The sequence below is a fragment of the Bubalus bubalis genome, chromosome 14, assembly GCF_019923935.1.
Source record: "Bubalus bubalis isolate 160015118507 breed Murrah chromosome 14, NDDB_SH_1, whole genome shotgun sequence".
NCBI classification, from domain to species: Eukaryota; Metazoa; Chordata; class Mammalia; order Artiodactyla; family Bovidae; genus Bubalus; species Bubalus bubalis.
The window spans coordinates 39,364,708-39,383,163 of NC_059170.1; the positions used below are offsets into that span (position 1 = coordinate 39,364,708).

General features: G+C 43.5%; 1 long non-coding RNA gene across 2 annotated transcripts in view; it reads left to right on the forward strand.

Moving 5' to 3' along the window:
• LOC123329209 overlaps positions 1-12,106 on the forward strand; it is a 40,967-nt gene extending 28,861 nt beyond the window's left edge. Inside the window, exons 1-3 of one of the 2 annotated variants that reach the window (XR_006544547.1) lie at positions 7,514-9,188; positions 9,897-10,078; positions 11,696-12,106. This is a non-coding gene — a long non-coding RNA (uncharacterized LOC123329209). Of the gene's footprint in view, positions 1-7,513; positions 9,189-9,896; positions 10,079-11,695 lie in introns of those variants that run through there. The other variant, XR_006544548.2, reaches the window with a different exon arrangement.
• The last annotated feature ends 6,350 nt before the right edge of the window (positions 12,107-18,456 follow it).

Below are 18,456 nucleotides of genomic sequence, written 5' to 3' on the forward strand. Positions count from 1 at the left end.
GGCATTTGTTAGGGCAGCACCCTGTGGCCAGGTCCCCCGATCTGCCCTGGTTACCTACGACTGAAGAACAAATCACCCTCACACCTAATGGCTCAGATCAGGAACAGGAACTTATTTGGGGAGGTGACCCTGGAGAGCCCACTATTAAGATGGTACACCAACATGGCCAGCTGGAGTGTGGTGTTAGCTGGGAGCTTGGCTAGACTGAGGGCTCAGGGCTTTGCTTACCTTTCTGGGGGATCTCAGGGTTTCTTGGAGAAAAAGATAGTTCCTCAGGGCATGGACAGAGAACCTGCAGTGTCCCCTCCACCACATTCCACCAGGCAGTTGCAGAGTCCACGTTCAAGGGCAGTGGACAGCCCTCTAAGTCTTGATGGAAGCAGAGTTAGAGGCTGGGAGCTCTGTTTAAAACCAACGTCATCTTAGAAAAATGCACACACTTTAAAAAGTTTTATTTTCTAAGTGTGAGAACCTGATACGCTCAAGGTGAAGGAAATTGTTAAATGTTTTAAAATAAAAGTGACTTAAGTCATATTAGTCCTTTCAAAGTAAGGAGTATTTATCAAAAACTTGAAAATTAAATCAACTAAACCATCTATTAGCCCCTGTATTTCTGATTCTGAGACAGTGGTTCACTTTATAGACATGTAAATTTGAAAGATTTCATCCCAGTTAAGGGCCGACTTCATGACTTTGTTGCCTCATATTTAAAGTCGAATTCCAGTAGATCTTCCAACATGACCTTTGACACCTTGACAGTAAGTAACTCACTTTCTTCCCAAGGTTTCTTGTCTTGTCACTGAGCTTAAATTGTAAGATTTTAAAGTGTACAACCAATAATTTATAAATAAATGTAGCTTTAAAGAAATTTATATACTCTCAAAATGAGTGTGCCCTCCAGGTTCAAATACCCAAGGCATAGATTTTCAGAGGGTCTGGCAGAATGACATTACGTTTAATTTTAAATTTGCATGTAATTTGCTGTTTCATTTGCAACCATCTATTCTCTGGCAATGGCCTTTTTCTCTGTAGTCCTTAATCCTCTGATGTACTGTTCCATAAAGACGCCAGTGGGTCTCTTCACCTTTCTACCAGGGGTCCTTCAGTAGTTTTAGAAGCATGCTTTATTTCTGACATTATGAATGCAGAAATGGAGACAAATGTGTCTCATTCGCCTGCTCAAGGACACGTAGAGAAAAGCCCTCCTCCCTGCCCCCTTCCAACCAGAGCTGCCTCATCGCGCTCTGCTTTTAAAAAGCACTTGGTACCTGAACTGGGACAGACCAAACGATGACCCTGTAATACATGAAACATATTTTCCCAGAGATGCAGTGTCAGATTTCCCCTGAGTTAAAGATATTTCATACAGTTAATACTACTTTTTTCATTTTTCATGTCCAAACCAGGTGGCTTCATCTTCCCTTAGAAATTAAGTAGTTTTTAGAAACTTCACAGAAATAAAGAGCAGGGTGAACACTTAGTCAGTAGTATTGCACTGAAGCCTAGAATTGCTCAAATTAATGTCACTTTAATATTACAATAGCATTTGTACTGCTTCTTTAACTATTTGTCGTAACTATCTTTATGAATTTTTTTTTTCTCAGAAATCCACTTCAGATGCCATTTTCTTTTCAGTTCAGTTCAGTTCAGTCGCTCAGTTGTGTCCAACTCTTTGCGACCCCGTGAATCCCAGCACGCCAGGCCTCCCTGTCCATCACCAACTCCTGGAGTTCACTCAGTCTCACGTCCATCAAGTCAGTGGTGCCATCCAGCCATCTCATCCTCTGTCATCCCCTTCTCCTCCTGCCCCCAATCCCTCCCAGCATCAGAGTCTTTTCCAATGAGTCAACTCTTCCCATGAAGTGGCCAAAGTACTGGAGTTTCAGCTTTAAAATCATTCCTTCCAAAGAAATCCCAGGGCTGATCTCCTTCAGAATGGACTGGTTGGATCTCCTTGCAGTCCAAGGGACTCTCAAGAGTCTTCTCCAACACCACAGTTCAAAAGCATCAATTCTTGGGCGCTCAGCCTTCTTCACAGTCCAACTCTCACATCCATACATGACCACAGGAAAAACCATAGCCTCGACTAGACGGACCTTTGTTGGCAAAGTAATGTCTCTGCTTTTGAATATGCTATCTAGGTTGGTCATAACTTTCCTTCCAAGGAGTAAGCGTCTCTTAATTTCATGGCTGCAGTCACCATCTGCAGTGATTTTGGAGCCCCAAAAAATAAAGTCTGACACTGTTTCCACTGTTTCCCCATCTATTTCCCATGAAGTGAGGGGACTGGATGCCATGATCTTTGTTTTCTGAATGTTGAGCTTTAAGCCAACTTTTTCACTCTCCTCTTTCACTTTCTCATTTTCCTTGTCCAAAAGTTATCAGTGATGTTTTTCAATGTGGTGGCACTGTTTCTCCTTTAACATCACCAACAAACAGATAAGTAAGGACTACAGTACATAGTTTTCATGACACATCCTTTAAAAGAATACTCATGTACAAAAGTAATGGGTATACAATTTTTAAAAAGCCCTAGAAATATGAAAACTTGGTTTGCAGAAGGAAAGTGTTTTTATGGAATTTTAATTGCTTATTGAATATACTTATTAGGACAGAGGATGAGATGGCTGGATGGCATCACTGACTCGATGGACGTGAGTCTGAGTGAACTCCAGGAGTTGGTGATGGACAGGGAGGCCTGATGTGCTGCGATTCATGGGGTCGCAAAGAGTTGGATACAACTGAGCGACTGAACTGAACTAAACTGAATAGGAAAAACCATGAGGAAGATTGTAAGAGTGAGTGGTTCTGTTTGTCCCCCTCGAAACTATGAAAATAAGAGTGAGAACATTTATCAAACTGTCACATGATAGTCAAGTGGGAACTCTGTTGAGCCCAGGAGGTTCCCAGGTGAGGAAGCTCGGTTCTCAGGGCTGCATTTCAGGAGTTGGACAGAGGTCCCTGGCGGAGAGAAACATATAATCCCCTCAGAGATCCTGCAAGAACAAGAGGAGGGAGTCATCACCACCTCCCATCAAAGTAATCAAAAGTGTGGGTGATGATCAGATCAGATCAGTGAGTGATGATGCAGTACATCAAATTCCCTTTCTGTGCAGACCACCTCCTACTGCAGTTCACAACATGAAGAACTACAGGAGTCTTAGGGGTGCTCTGGCTTATTGTGACTCTGGAGTTCAGAAAGCAGAGGTAAAAGAGAGGACGACCCCTCACAGTCTGCTGATCAGTGGCCTTGGACAGCGTCACCGGGAGTGTGATGGTGACAGCCTCTCTCCTGCCTCCGGGAAGAGGCAGACCCACCCCATCCCCTGGAAACATATGTTCATCTTCCCCAAAAGTAAACACGATGCTTTATTGACATGAGGCTGGAAGGAAATGGCAATTCACTCCATTATCCTTGCCTGGAAAATCCCATGGGCAGAGGATCCTGGTGGGCTACAGCCCATGGGGTCACAGAGAGTTGGACACAACTGTGTCCACTAAACTTGTTGTTTAGTGACTAAACGACAAGCCGGTACTGCTCAAATTCGAGGACCACACCATTTTATTGCCACATATACTCTCTGCTGAGACAGATTAAGAAAACACACACTGAGGCATGTTTTTTTGTGGGGCTGATCTCTACATATTTAGTTAATAGACTGCTTCTGCAAAAGATTTGTGGTGTATAATTAAGCCATAGGGAAGAAACCAAAACAGCAAGATAACTTGACTATAGTCTAATCGTTTATGAAATCATAGTCCTTTTCAACTTCAGGGGCTATCTTCGGGAAGTTGTTGATATTTTTCTTGTAAGAAAAAAACACATATAATGCAGACTAAAATGTAAATAAGTTGAGAACAGAGAGCTTGTCTATGATGTTCTTTCCTAAGCCAATGATGCCAGAGCTAAAAATCTCACTGCCGTCTAAATCTGATGAGCAAAGCTGCTGATCTTTGTCCTAATTAAAAAACCATAAATAACAATCGCAGTCCAAATTCTTGAACCCAAAACAATTAGCAAGTTCATTGTTACTGGCAGCACTTATCTTTTTTTTTAATCAAAGATATTAGATATTTAGATGCTCAGGGATGTTTACGGAATTATACTGTTAGGTATCTTAGGTCTTAAAGAAACTTGAAAGGAGATTTTAGAAATATTTATTTGGCCATGCTGAGTCTTCATTGCTACACGAGGGTTTTCTCTAGTTGCAGCGAGTGGGGGCTACTCTTTAGTTGCGATGTGAGAACTTCTCACCGCAGTGGCTTCTCTTATAGCGGAGCGTGGGCTCTAGGGTACGAGGGCTTCAGTCGTTTCTCCAGAGCATGGTCTTAGCAGTTGTGGTACATTGACTCAGTTGCCCAGTGAAAGTTATGTGGGATCTTCCCAGAGCAGGGATCAAATCCATATCGTCTGCATTGGCAGGCAGATTCTTAACCACTGGACCACCAGGGAAGCCCAGAAAATTTTATTTTCTTAATTTTTGCACCAAATACTAAGCATCTAACTTACATGTTGTGTGAAGAAGAGAAAGGTTGTGTTTGAAGGCAGCACATTGTTCTCAGGTCTTGTTCATCTGGTACAGGATGCCCCAAAGGTGGACACATACTCTGCCTCCCACAATGCTGCTGGGTTTTGGGGACTATAGCGGCACTTGAGATGGCGACAGGAAACCAAAGAAAAATAATGATGAACTCTCTTTCTCATACTTTTATCTCCATTTCCATCTCCTCTGTATCTTTAACACACACACACACACACACACACACACACATAAGCAACAAACAGCACCTGGAGGACTGATGTCCCCAGGGAAGGAGAGAGGAGCAATGTTAAGGTGTGAGGTTTCCCTGTAGATGGAGGGAGGTCCCCACACTGCTCTGACCAGATGTTGGCCCGGGCTCTGCTATTGGGTGTGTGTGCAGTGAACCTATGTGGCCTCTGAAAGGAACACGGATAGGTGTTTGCTTCCCAAGTGGCACAGTGGTAAAGAATCTGCCTACCAATGCAGGAGACTCAGGAGATTCAGGTTCAATCCCTGGGTCAGGAAGATCCCTTGGAGAAGGGCATGGCAACCTGCTCCAGTATTCTTGCCTGGAGGATCCCATGGACAGAGGAGCCTGGTGGGCTACAGTCCATGGGGCTGCAAAGAGTTGGATACAACTGAGTGACTCATCCACAACATTCCTCTCCTTAGAAAAATGACTTGCATTTTCCTAAAGCAGAGCAGACCTAGAGCAGAAGCCTAGGTCGTGGGCCCCTGCCCTGGCATGGACACTCCTATCCTGATCCCCCCACCCCACCCCCGCCTTGTCAGAGACTTTCCAGATTCACGTGGGGATCATCTCCTTCCAGATGCTACCCTGTGAACCCAAGGTCATCTGGAATTCCACAGAATCCCATCCCTGGGCTGAAAGGTTCAGCATCCCCTTTTATATCACTAAGGTTTACAGATGGCATTTAGTTAGCTTACATCTGGTTTCCATTTCTTAAACATTAACTCTAGCTTTATCATTGTAGATTTCATTTACATTTGACAATGGGTTTAACTTTTCTTAATAATATTCTGCTACAGATTTAAACTCCTTTTAAGAAGACATCTCTGGCTTCTGTGACTAAGCAAATCTTGCCTCTGGAGAGAGAACTAAAAAGAAATCAAAACATACAACTGACATTTCTTTTTTTTTTTTAATACTGTTTTCATTTCTGTCCTTAAATTAAACACTAGCTCCTGAACGTTGAGATAAAAATAGCTATGGTTACCTAAAATTATTTCTAGGAGATTCTCAGTCTTTTTCTTCCACCTCAAGAAAAGGATCTAAGAATATCTCCTGCTCCAGACAAGGGTCAGGAACAGATCAAAAACTCATAGCCTGTCTGCTCTCCCCAAGCTCCCCGCCCCACACCCTGAGTTTCTGCCCTCCTCCACACCTATACATCCATTTTCCTGTGGGACTTTACTGAGGATTGGTCAAAATAGAAGACAAATCATGGAAAGTGAAAGTGAAAAAGTCGTTCAGTCGTGTCCGACTCTTTGTGACCCCATGGACAATACAGTCCATGGAATTCTCCAGGCCAGAATACTGGAGTGGGAAGCCTTTGCCTTCTCCAGGGGATCTTCCCAATCCAGGCATCGAACCCAGGTCTTCTGCATTGCAGGCGGATTCTTTACCAGCAGAGCCACAAGGGAAGCCCATGAGCTTTTATTTTGCTTCCTGGAGTGGAAGTTATTTGCTGTAGCTGAAACATCCAGAGTTGGTTGCTACTCTTTAGTGACATGATCTTGCTTACAAGGGGGGCACCCTGTTGGGAATTCTCTCCGGGTGGTTCAAAGGAGGCTGGCTGGGATTCCCCCCCATCCTGACCCCCCACCTGAGAGATGTCTGCCTTCTGATGGCTTTCTGATTGAGTTAAACTTTTGAGGGCTCATCTAGGACTTACCACAGCATACTTCAACATTTACTAACAACAGACATTGTTATGATTGGTCATGTGTCTTACCTTTTAGAAATTTGAATCAATGGTTTTAAAAAGCACGTATGGAACACTGATTCATTTCTTTACCCACCATGCCTCAAGGACACCTAAGGGTGACTGTTGTTGTTTAATCTCTAAGTCATGTTCATATCTTTGCAGTGTCATGGACTATAGCCCACCAGGCTTCTCTTTCCATGGAATTATCCAGGCAAGAATACTGGAGTGGGTTGCTGTTCCCTCCTCCAGGGGATCTTCCCGATTCTGGGATCAGCTTGCATTTTCTGCATTACAGGCAGATTCTTTACTGCAGAGCCTCCAGGGAAGCCCAATAAAAGATGAACACATATCTACTTTAATCCCTACAGTGGCACAGAGAGGTATTTGATATGACTGTTCCTGTTAGAAAATCAAGACACGGAGTTTAGGAAGCTTGGCCGGGAGCCAGGCACCAAGGCCTGGGAAGTAGCCATGCTGATTGATCCCAGAACTACGGCCTCCCTGCCACGCTGGCCTCTCAAACAAAGGGTATTCCAGAGATTTGGAACCTGTGCTTTTTTGAGTGCTTAGATTTTACAGAGAAATCTGATCACTCTTGCATATATTTCATAGAAGATCAGTTAAATTGGGAGAAAGGTAGTGGTCGACCACTCTGTGGCTGTTGATGAATGTTGTTTACTTCTTTAAGTGGGTTGTTAGTTTTTTAATACAACAGTTCTCTGGGAACCATAAGTGGATTTATGAATGATAAATGTCAGAAAGATTCTAAGTCTCTCCTGGAGACTGAGGTGGGCATTGCCAGGACATGGCAGAAGGACTGAAAACTGGATTCAAGTTTCCTCGATTTGAACCTGTGCCCTGATGTTAGTCTCCTACAGTGTTCAGGTCTCATTTCTTTTGTCTCTCAATCATGTCTGTCTCTTCATCTATGAGAGGAAGCTGCACTGGGAACATGACGCATATGCTGTGGTCAGCAGGGTCCAGGAAGGACCAGGCTCCTGGAAGCACTCTGAGATGGAGATTTTGAGGGTGAGTGCACTCTCAAGATCACAGATGGGAGGCAGTGAGGAGCAGGACTGGGCTGCCAGAAAAGCTGGACTCTAATGCCTTCCAGTCCTTGGTAGTAACCCTGGGAGGAGCTGGGGGCTGAGGCCCCGAGGGTCTCATCAGTCGAAGCCGGGTGCCAGGCCTTTGCATCCCCTTTGGAACAGTTGTCAGATCCAGCTGTCCCCAGGCAGAGACAGGAACCTTGGGTGAGATGAGTCCTGGGGGTCAGAGCCATTCTGGCTCAGCTGCCTATGCTCCTGGAGGACAGGGGGACAAGTGTGTACATCCAGAGGGGCCATCTGGCCCACCCCACACACCCATCCCACAGGAGTCACCCAAGTGTGATTAGTGTCTTACTGTCAGTCACCTCTGTCACCATCACGTCAGGAACGGTGGCAGCAGGCAAGCTCCCGGCCAGAGCCGTCTCAGCTCATGGCAGCGGGAAACAGAGTCATCTCACCTTAGAACGAGACATGACCTAACACACCACCGTCATCACTGACACAGGAGGAGAAATTTGGAGGAAATGAAATTCCCGCTGAACCTAGCAAGCATTTTCAGCTGCTTATCTGATACTCTGATGTGCAGCTTAATACAAGCGATTGGGTTGAAATGGCACATTTTCCCTGAATATCACCACCTGAGCTGTGGATTTGGGAACAATTTTGGAAATGATTGAATTCTCATGTTTGAAAATAGGAGTTGTACAAAATTGTCACAAGTTAAAATACAGTTAAGTATTTTCATCGGGACGTTGTAAACTCTAGACAGACTTCAGACTTGTATCTGTTTCTGAATTGACATCTGACCGGTATTGAGGAGATAAAAATAAATAAATAATGGAAGAAAATACAATAATGAGATCATGATGATGGACTCTGCAAAGAGCTCCATCCTGCAAAGCACCTGTTGTTCGTGATGATACCTTCGGCAGAGGCCCCTCTGTCCATGGGATTCCCCAGGCAAGAATGCTGGAAAGGGTTGCCTTTTCCTTCATCATGGGATCTTCACAACCAAGGATCAAACCCAGGTCTCTCTCATGCAGGTGGATTCTTTACCACTGAGCCACCAGGGAAGCCTATTAATACTTATGTAACTATTAATAAAACCTTGTAGTTCATGATTGTCATTCAACCTGTTCAATGGGAAAAGGATGTCAAACTCAGGTATGCGGTCCAAATGATTTCAGGACATATAGGAGATGAATAAGAATGTCTAGGATGAGAAGATGTGGCTGGTGCTGATCATGTCCCCACAGAAAACCACCTTGAAACATGAAAGCCCCTACATTTTCTGACTTCAGTTGGCATGACAAGCCAGTTAGGATCAACCTGGATTTTCAAAGTTGCGAAGGACAGTGTACAAAAACAATGCTGATGAGCTGGTGTGTTTTGACTGGTTTGACCATGGTCTTAAGGCTCCAAATTTAATTTGTCTTAGAAGACATTGTGTTCCATCAACAGCTCAAAGTTCTGATCTTAAGAGAAGGGTGGAGTGAAGCAGTCACAAAAATAATGAGAGTGTGAAGATTCTGCCTTTGACAGCAAACAGAAGAAGCTATTTCAGAAAAAAATACAGACATCAGATGAGCTCTTCAGCTCCCAGCAGAGGCCTGGGCGAGGGCACTGGTGCCCTGCCCTGGCCTGTGTTCCTTGCTGAACTTACACAGGTATGTGAAGCGTCCGCTGGTGGGACCAGCTGGCCCATGTGGTTCAAGAGGCCACTGGTGGCAGCTGGTGACCAGGAATTTCCAGCCACAGGTTCTTGTGACCAGACCTCAGAACTCTGCCCCCTATGTGTCAGAAATGCTGCTTTACCCACTTGAAACCAAGTGGGCTGTGTATCAATAGGAGCAGATTTTTTTTCCTCATTATTTTAATTGAGTGCTAAGTGATTTAGAGAGGGCGATGGCACCCCACTCCAGTACTCTTGCCTGGAGAATCCCATGGATGGAGGAGCCTGGTAGGCTGCAGTCCATGGGGTCGCTAGGAGTTGGGCATGACTGAGCGACTTCACTTTCAGTTTTCACTTTCATGCATTGGAGAAGGAAATGGCATCCCACTCCAGTGTTCTTGCCCGGAGAATCCCAGGGACAGGGGAGCCTGGTGGGCTGCCGTCTATGAGGTCGCACAGAGTCAGACACAACTGAAGCGACTTAGCAGCAGCAGCAAGTGATTCGATACAACTTCAGTACCTACTCCAGTCTTAAATCTTTGAGCTATTCAAAGACAAAATTACTCACTTTGCTTTTTCTTTCTCTTTTTCCTTACCATTTTGAGAGATCAAACCCAATTAAAAGTAGTGTTCATCTTTCTGGTCATTATTTACCAATTTTGTTAACCTTCATGGTCTCCTTGCTTTTCACCGTAATCTTCAGCTTCTGGAAAGCCAAGCTGCTGATGCCTAGGACTGTAAGACTGTAAGGGATGCAGAGGGGAAGACCAAGGATGAAGGACATGCTGATCGGGACATCTCTGAGCTGGAAGCCCCACACAGCTGGAAGTGTGTGCTCTTTGCAGAGATCCTCATTGTTCTGAAGACAGAAGAGGCGAGTTCAAGGTATGTTCAGTGAGTGGAGAGTCAGTAGAAATGAGGAAAGTTCTCTAGTGTAGGATTAAGTATGAGTGTTTTACCTGCGCGGTCCATCCATGATTTTATTTCCTCACTCCTGTTTTTCAACAGTGAAAACAACAAAAACAACTGCTGGCCATTCTTCACAGACTAGCCCACATCTAAGTTCTTACAGGTTTTACATGTGGGCTGTTGGGGCCCTAAGTGTTTGCAGGTAAAGCTCTCACTTTATACATGTATACACATTAAATACCAACTGTATACATAAATCTATACTAAGGATGCCTGGTTACACACATTTATTAAATACCAACTGTATATCTGCATAGATACTAAGCACTGGCTGTGTGTGTGTGTGTGTGTGTGTATGGACCAACTGTATACACTCCATCCTGTGTTCTCTTCAGAGGCTGATTAGAAATGTGCTTCCTCTTTGATGTGTTTCTTTCATCTGCCTTCTCACTCGGCCCCAGCGACGTGCCTGGAATGTTGCATCTTTCTTTCATTTTTCATGTTGGAACTGCAAGGGTGTGTGTTGGCACATATTACAGTGAATAAATTAACTACAAAAAAAAAATAGAACTTCAAAAATGTTCATGGCCTGCTTTAAGTTAGCAGATTTCAACAGCGCTGCTCATGGAACATACCAGGTCCTTTAATCTTGGTGGCTGAAGTCCATCTGAAGTTATTTTTGACAATGAAACCAAAAAGAAAGTCATGGCAGTGTTCCAGATCATGTATTCCATAACATATCACTTGGAAATACTGAATGTGTTCAATCAGATGATGGCAGGATGTCCCTTCCATTCTGGAGATGCCATCTTCAATTTCTACTTCAGTACTTTAGAGGATGTATGACCCAAGCCTGAACTACAGGGAGATGACAATCAACACATCAAATAACTGTGATCCAGTATTATTTTATGTCTGTTGGCTCTAAGGGAGAGTTTCTATATTTATTTAATTACTGATGATTATCAGCAAGTGATGATGAGGATGAATGTTTCAAAAATGTTGGGATTTCCCTCCTGTCAATGAGACCTGTAGAGCAGGAGGCAGATGTGGTGAGGGGCTGAGGGGTGGGTGATAGGTGGGAGGGCAGAGGTTTCTCCAGGACCAAGACTTGATCACTGATGCTGCGTGCAATGCCAGCTCCTGGCAGATGGAGGACTGACTCCAAGACTGACTCTTAGCTGGTTTCCTTACTGTTTCCAGTTCTCCAGAGATGATGTATCCCCCACTGCCTGTACTCAGGCCATGTTTCTCCCTCCACCTGCAGCATCCTTGGTCCACCCCCAGAATTCAGACATTTGGTCTACCAGTTTGAAATTAGCCTCCATACTTTGTGATGCTTGTTGGCAGTTTTATAAGCTAGGAAAAAAACACCGGGCTGCCCTTAACTTGCCATTTTGTGTCTGACCTCAGCTAGGGTTAAAAGGCCCTAGTGAATTTCATGTCTTGCATTATTTCTTTAAGGTGACTAGAGCATATTTTCAGCATTTTCTAATGACCAACGAACGGGACACATTTACATGTGCACATCTTTCCTCTGGACTTATTTAATATGACTTTGATCCCAAGATGGTTTTATTATCATCCATCTAGGATTCCACATCTTCTGTCGTCTGTTCAGCTGTGGAAGAAGAATACAAATGGTAAATTGAAGATTAAAAAAGTTTTTTTGGTCAATAAATATTCGACAATTGATGATGGCTATGACTTTGAAAGTTTTAAGTTTGTGATGGAAGAATATGGCTGCTCTCGATTTTAGCACTGTTTTCCCTGGGTAATCACAAGAGGGCATTATCAGTGTTTTAATGACAGCATTTTTTTTTTTTTTTTTGTAACAATTTAAACACAAACAGTCCCTTTCGACCCTCTGGGATCTACCACACAGCCGCAACCAAGCTTCTGTTCCCTCACGTGCTCACGAGCCCCCACAGCGCCTCCCACAGGGTGATGGTAAAAGTACGCTGGTCACATCAAACCCACGGCTGCTTCTGCGGGTTACGCAGACTTCATGCCAGGCCATTTCAGTAAATGACTGTTTTTGCTCCTGGTGGAATATATTACAAATTGCAAATGAGCACACACAAAAGCACTGCACCTCGCCAGATGAATATTTGTTGAAAATGAAAGTGTAGTTACTCAGTCGTGTCTGATTCTTTGCAGCCCTGTGGACTGTAACCCACCAGTCTCCTCTGTCCACGGGATTCTCCAGGCAAGAATACAGGAATGGGTTGCCATTCCCTTCTCCAGGGATCTTCCTGACCTAGGGATTGAACCTGGGTCTCCTGCATTGACAGGTGGATTCTTTACTGTCTGAGCCACCAGGGAAGCCCATGAATATTTGTTACCTAGAAGTAAAATAAAAAGTCAGTGAGGAAGCCGTCCTGGAGAAATTGGGCCTGGCTGTGAATCAGGGACCCACCACCCATGTCACCCTCAAGGGGAGACTAGGGGTAGGTCTAATTAGGCTGTAATCCAGTCATCAGAGTCTGCTTTGTCTTAGAAAAATTAATGCAAATAAACTAATTTGAATCAGTCTGAAATAACTGATCAAAGAAAATCAAAATGATCTCTTCATTAGATGCCTTTTCATCCTAGAATATAGAGGGCCATTAAGTTACAATGGAAAAGATAAACCCTTTTATTTTTTTACCTAATTTGAATTTTCCTTTTTTTTAAAAGAAAGACTAGACGACATGTTTGGTATTTGTCACCAGTTTCAGGTGTAGCTTTGCTCAATTGTGAATCACGGACTCTGTGACATTGGCAGAGAAGGGGTTGGAAATAGTGGTGGAATTAAGGTTAACCAGTCTTCCCAAATGACTAAATGTCTCTTTCAAATGAGATCTTTATTATGCACCTGCTGATTTTATACACTTTGGAAATGTGGTTTACTTAAAGCTCAAGTTACACTAAGAAAAAGAGAGAGAAATCAGAGATCAGGAAACCCCTTCCTCTGGGCACAGTGTGAGTCACAAGGCCTTGCTCCAAGCTGCCCAGGAGCGCCGAGTCCCAGGGACTACATCTGCAGAGTGTCCTGGAACTTTCACTCTTGGTGGCTTATTGCGTAATAGATCATGAAGGGAAATTTCCAAAAGTTCAGTACCAGCATGTTCTATTTCAGTGAAAGGAAGAAAGCTCTGTCTTAAAAGTTTCATTTACTTTCTTCTTTATGAAAAGCAACGCAAAACAAAACAGAAATGAAACAAAGCCAAACCCATGGAGTAGAACTGTCTGATATACGGGAGTCCTAATCACTCCTTCAGTAAATAAAGAAAAAAAAAAAAAAAGAAAGAAAATCCATGGAAACAAAATACTAGTAAAGCAATCAGCATAATCATGCCTCTTGCAGTTGCAGACACGTACGATGTCTGTGGCTTTCTCAAACACAGGAAAATCTTATTCTGCTAAAAAATATTTCCAGTTGCTAGAGTTCTAAGAAATCAAATAGCATTGACTAAATATGTTCTGTATGACTCACAGATATACAAAACAAACTTGTGCTTACTAAAGAGAAGAGGGAAGGGGACTGGACAAGTTAAGAGTATGGAATTAACAGGTACAAACTACTGTGTATAAAATAGGTAAGCAATAAGGATTGACTGTGCAGCACAGAGAATTATAGACATTATCTTGTACTATGCTGCTGCTGCTGCTGCTAAGTCGCTTCAGTTTTGTCCGACTCTGTGCTACCCCATAGACAGCAGCCTACCAGGCTCCCCCGTCCCTGGGATTCTTCAGGCAAGAACACTGGGGTGGGCTGCCATTTCCTTCTCTGTAATCAGTACTGCGGTGACGGCTGCTTGTGCAATGGCTGCTGTAGCGCCTACGAGTACTGTGTCTCCTGCTGCTGTAGCCAATAAGCAGCTCCTCCTAGAGCGCTTCCTCAGCTGGGCAGCTGTGGCATTCCAGAACCTCTTCATGGCAGTCAAAGATCACTTTGACTTGTGTTTGGCTAAACGCAGGACCTCATCCCAGGTCAGAAGCCATGACGCCTCTGGTGGCGGGGTGGGCCGGTGGGACTCAACATCTGGAAGAAAACTTGAAAATCTGCACTGGGGGCCCTTTGGTGGGGTGATAATGGAGAAGAGATTTAAATGGAACTTTGAGGGATTGATTGTACAGTCATCCCTTGGTATCTGAGGATATTTGGTTCCAGGACCCCAAATTCCTAAATGCTCATATAAAATGGCATAATGTTGGCATATTACCTCCCTCCATCCTCCCGTATGCTTTAAAGCATTTCTAGATTACTTATAATAACTAATACAGTGTAAAGGCCATGTTTTGCTTTTTGGAAAAAAAAAATCACCTATAAGGGAGTATAATCTTCAAAAATGCTGTATAGCTGAAGTTAACATAATGTTATAAATCAACTATACTTCAATACGAAATACATTCTGTATTATTTTAGTAAAGATCTAAGTTGAAATAGGAAAAAAAAACCCTTGTAATTATGATGTGAATTTTGAATCTCATTTATCATTTAATTCTCAGCTTCTAAAATGTAGCCATTATTAAAAAAAAAACAACTCATGTCAGAGTTTTTGGCCCACAAATATATTTATTTATAGTAATATCAGGTAATTTTTTTCAGAATATATTTAAGCCATTACTGAGGGCTAGTCAGGTAGTTGGAAAGACAGACAGGAATGTTATGTGTTGAGAAAAACATAGAAAGCTGCATATGGTAGTCTTAATCAATTATCTTAGAAAATGGCTGCCTTAGTATCTAAGGGAATCAGGACATGGTCCTTCCATTTTATGCTAAAATTAATTAAATTTAATCTTTCTTATCTAGTTATGAAAGTCACAAATTTCTGCAGCGAAAAGTAATTTCACTGCAAGTCTTTCCATTGGTTAACAGATGCTTATTGAGGCAGTGATGGGTGTTCAGACAGAGTTGGTACCTGAATAATTACATTGGCCTTGATTTGGGTTCTGTTAATGAGCACACTTTTCCCTTGTAGCATCTGAGTTCCTTTATAAAGCAAGGCTGATTTAGAAAAAGGACTCCCAGGCCTCCTTTTGAATAATAACATGTTTTTGATCAGGAAACCTTCTCATTGAATGTTTTTTTTTTTTTCCAGTTGCAATATGCTTACTGACCTATATAATTGAGTCACTTTTCAGTTGTTTGTGTTTATTTAGCCAACCTTTTGGGGGATGTTTTATTTGCAAAAAATGGTATTTTTCCAGAGAAATTTCTAAGGACCATTATTTAAAAGTTTTAAAGGAGACACAGTGTGGCAGAGTGAGATTGGAGGTGAGCAGGTTCTGTTCGTAGGGGTGATAGGAAATGGTGGGTGTGGCTGAGGCTAAGTCACGTGAGGAGATCCAGGAACCGAGCTGGTTATCATGTGAAGGGAAGGCAGCACCACTTTTAGCTGCAGGGATGCTGAAGTTGGGGTATGTTATGTGGCGGTATACTATCTTTCAAGACACAAACTAGTGATTTGTTCCTTTGTGTCCCCATTCTTCCTCACAAAAGACTGAGTCTGCCTGTATTCATGGGATCCTGTTGAGGAAATAAGAATAGTAGGGACACAGGTAAACACAGATGAAAGTTTTGAATCTTGAAACCATCAACATTGGTTTCCCAAGCCCTAAATATCAGAAGCTCACTATGCCATGCACCCCGGAGGGAAAGCTTGGAGGGAGGATGTCTCTGAGCAGCTGGATGGAGGGGTGAGAGGGTTGCCTGTGGGCTGGGGTGGTGGGCTGGCCTGGATGGTTGGGACGAGGGTCTTCTGTGATGGGCTTTGGGTCAGTAGACCAGCCAGCTGGCCGCTTATCTCCCGCAAACATTGGGCTGTGATCCTGGGAGCTCCTGTCAGGGTGAGGAGGACGGAGCCTGGGTTCCAGAGCCAGTGGGAAAGCCCCTTGTGGGTAAGGTACCTATTACTAGATGATTCTTCATGGCACCAAATCCAATCATTCTTTCCCAACCCCTGCGAAAGTAGAATTCTCATGAGGAGTGAAAGTTATTCATGGACACTTGAATGGCCTGAAGTGTATCACAAGGTATTTTGTTCCCAGCTTCCCACACCTGGTTCTTCTTTGCTTTACTTCCTCAGCCTCTGTTGGAGCAACACCAATGTGACACCTGACGTCAGTTTCCAGGTGCTTTCCGTCTCATGGCTTTATGATCTTCCAGGAGGAGAACAGCTTCTCCTTTATCAGAAGGAAGGTGGGTCCGCACTCTGGAGGGGTTGTCAGGCTGCTGGAAGCCCCAGAAGCTCTTCTGCCACCCCACCATTCCCTCTGCAGCCCCCGCCACGTTCCCCCCTCCTACCCCCAACCCAGCTCACCTAAGTGATGCTGGCATGGCCTGTGGAAGGGCTCCCAGCTGCGTCCTGGGGCATGTGATGGTTCTTTCTCAGTAACAAGTCATAGTGGAGGATCACTTCTTGCCTCCTGCACCTTGGCTTGAATTTGCCTAAATAATCTCTTGGACTCTTGCAGTTTTTCGGTCTGGGCCCTGAATTAGCTCTCTGATGAAAGCTTATCTTTACCCCTTGGCTTCTTTTATTTCTCTGCTTCTATCCTTGACCACTAGGCTTCTTCTCATGGACCTCTCCCCTCTTCCCAGTAAGTCTTTTCCTCACTGGTCCTACCTACACTCATGGACTTGAGTATCTTCTGTGTCATTATATGCAGCCTAATCGTTTCCTTGAAAATTTTGTCCTTATCAGACATACCACTTGGGCATGGAACCATTACTTCAAATAGCTCTTTCCTATTAGGACACTAGACATCATTCTCTCTCTAATTCAGTGGTTTCTCCTGAGGCATGGGTGAATAAGCAATGGATGGATGATGGATGGGTGGGTAGGTGGTTGGGTAGTGGGTGGATGGTTGGATGGATAATGGATGGATGGGTAGGTGATTGTATAAGTGGGTGAATGGATAGATGGATGGATGATGGATAGATGGGTAAGTAGATAGATGAGTGGGTGGGTGGATAGGTGGATGGATGGACGGACGGATAAATAAGTGGATGATGGATAAATAGAAATATCATGACTTCACCTTCTTTTCCACATCTTAAGTTGAGCACTTAACTATGCTGGAGGCTTCTGTTTCTATGATTCCACAGGGAACTGCTCTCTCAAGGTCAACAACATTCTCTATATTGCAAAATCCAATGTTTGCTTCTCTGGAATTATTTTATTTGAACTTTCAGTAGTCTTTGACACAGTTGACCATATATTTCCATGATTATTTCCAAATTTTTCTTCTCCTTTATTGGCCTCTTCTTCTTAGTCTGTCTTGCTGGCTCTTTCTCATCTTCTCAAAGCTGATATTCAGGAAGATAGATTCCTGATTCCCTTTTTCTCTCTAGCAGTTTTCCCTCCCAGGTAACCTCACTCAGATGTATGGCTCTGAAAATTGTCATTCTGCAAGGGAATTGCTGTTGGAATTTCTAGTTATGACCTCTCTTACGAGCTCCAGACTTGTGAATCTCTGCTGGGTTAATATATTGCACAGGTTTAGTTTGGACAAAAGAGGAACTCTCGAGCAAATAAATAAACATAAATAAATAGAGAGAAGAGCAGTGCTTCTCTGGTTCTACTTACCCGTCTATCACTCTAGTTGTTCAAACTCCAAACTTATAGGCTAGTCTTAATTTCTCACTTCCCTTTATTCTCTATGACTGATCGATTACTCTTTCCTATTAATTTTACCACCTCTACCCACCTGGTCATGGAGAGTGATGGTTGTGAATAATGGGTCCAAATACATGAAAGGAGAGGAAACCACACACAACACAACACAAATCAACATCTCTGTTTTGCCAACTTGTTTGTCTGGGACATTTACTTCTCTCCTGTCTTCCATGATTCTTAGGCTCTTGCTGATGGGTATTTGGGCTTCCATGGTGGCTCATCTGATAAATAATCTGCCTGCAATGTGGGAGACCTGGGTTCGATACCTGGGTTGAGAAGATCCCCTGGAGAAGGAAATTGCTACCCACTCCAGTATTCTGGCCTGGAGAATTCCATGGACTGTATAGTTCATGGGGTTGCAAAGAGTCAGATACGACTATTTAAAACTCATGGCAGACGTTTGGAGCTTCCTAAGGCCTGTAGTTCCTATCCCAGATTCTTCCTACTATACAATCTGCCATTCTTAAGCAGGTGTGGACCAGAATGGATACAAGCTTTGGAATTATAGTTTTCCTGCAGGATTTGGGAAAATCAGCTGCTTGACCAACTCTTTCAGTCTCCTGTTAATGATTTGTGCTTGTATCCTATCCATGTGTTTTTAAGTCAAGCCCACATCTTACTTTGGAAGCAGACATGGTACAGCTAGGTAATAAGAAGATATTTGAGGCCACACAAGTAATGTGGGCT